Source organism: Tarenaya hassleriana, unplaced genomic scaffold (genome assembly GCF_000463585.1).
Source record: "Tarenaya hassleriana unplaced genomic scaffold, ASM46358v1 Cleome161, whole genome shotgun sequence".
Lineage (NCBI taxonomy): Eukaryota > Viridiplantae > Streptophyta > Magnoliopsida > Brassicales > Cleomaceae > Tarenaya > Tarenaya hassleriana.
In genome coordinates, this window is record NW_010965029.1 from 3,373 (window position 1) to 5,190 (window position 1,818).

Sequence of the window (1,818 nt, forward strand, 5' to 3'; positions counted from 1 at the left end):
CAATCGCGAAGTCTTATTCTTGTGTGGGGGTTCGGTTTGCCCGTGGTCAAGTCTGGTCAGGCCCGGGCCGAGCCCGTTGGTCGTTTCCTTTTTCCCGGCGAACAGAAAAATTTTCTCCAAGTTTCCTCTGAGCCTGGTCCGGCGGACCAAGTTCTGGTCAGCCGGACCAGTTCTCTTTTCCCCTGGTCCGCCTCGTCTCTTGGTCAGTCGATCCGAGAGAGAAAACACCTGGTCCGGCGGACCATGATTGGTCAGCCCCGGCCCAGCCTGTTCTTCCCCTCTCTCGGTCCGGTTCTTGGTCAGGCGGAGTCTGTTCTCCTCGGAACACTGTGTTTTAGTAGCATTTGGAAGCAACCCGAATCGATTCGGGAGAGAAAAATCGAAACAGAATCGGAGAAATCGCGAGGGAGAAGAAAGTTCCAGTCTCGGTCCGCCGGACCACGCGTGGTCAGCTCCGGACCGACACTGGAACATTACGCACGAAGTCAGCCGGACCAAGGGAAGGAAGTCGGACCAAGAGAAAAATACGGCCTGGTCCGCCGGACCAGACATGTTCCGGGGTTCTGCACACCGACTGACCAGAAGAGAGGAACGGACCGAGAGAAATACACGCCTGGTCCGGGGCTGACCACTTCTGGTCCGCCGGACCTCAAGTCCCGAGAGGAGACACACACATCGGTTGGGATCCCAAACATGCCCCACAAGTGGAATTGAAACCCCTACCTCAAGGGTTAAGGTATGTTTTTCTCGGATCAAATTCTACTTATCCCGTTATCGTTAACGATGCATTAGATGAGGATCAAGTAGAGAAACTTACCATGCTACTTTGGCAATACAGGGAAGTCCTAGGGTACACTCTAGGAGACATCAAGGGTCTTAGCCCCTCTCTTTGCATGCACCGCATACATTTAGAGGATGATACCAAATCGTCAATCGAGCTGAGTATTTCAAAGGCTTGATGACACTCCTTGTCAAACTCAAATGACACGTCTTTTCCCAAAAGAGTGGTTAGGGGGCTTGAGATCTTCGAGAAATCTTTTATGAAATGCCTGTAAAACCCCGCATGTCCGAGGAAACTTCGGATTCCTTTCACGTTTGTCGGGGGAGGAAGCTTCTCAATAACTTCGACCTTTGCTCTTGAGAACAATGTACTCATACCAACAAGGACAATCACGGGATGGAGAATGTGCATTGACTATCGCAAGCTAAACACAAACACCCGTAAAGACCACTTCCCTTTACCATTCATTGATCAAATGTTAGAAAGACTCGCATTGCATTCATATTTTTGCTTTCTCGATGGCTATTCCGGATTTTTCCAAATTCCAATTCATCCTAGCGATCAAGAAAAGACAACATTCACATGCCCTTATGGTACATTTGCATATAGACGCATGCCATTCGGATTATGCAATGCACCGGCCACATTTCAAAGATGTATGATGGCTATTTTTTCTGATGTGATTGAAGATATAATGGAGGTGTTCATGGACGATTTGTCGGTCCATGGACCCTCCTTTGATGTGTGTCTAACCAATCTTCATCGAGTGTTAGACAGGTGCAGCAAGGCGAACTTGGTTTTAAATTGGGAAAAATGCCACTTTATGGTGCAAAAGGGCATCGTGCTTTGTCATAGGATTTCAGATAAAGGGATTGAGGTTGATAGAGCAAAGGTCGAAGCTTCCTCCCCCGACGAACGTGAAAGGAATCCGAAGTTTCCTCGGACATGCGGGGTTCTACAGGCGTTTCATAAAAGATTTCTCGAAGATCTCAAGACCCCTAACCACTCTTTTGGGAAAAGACGTGTCATTTGAGTTT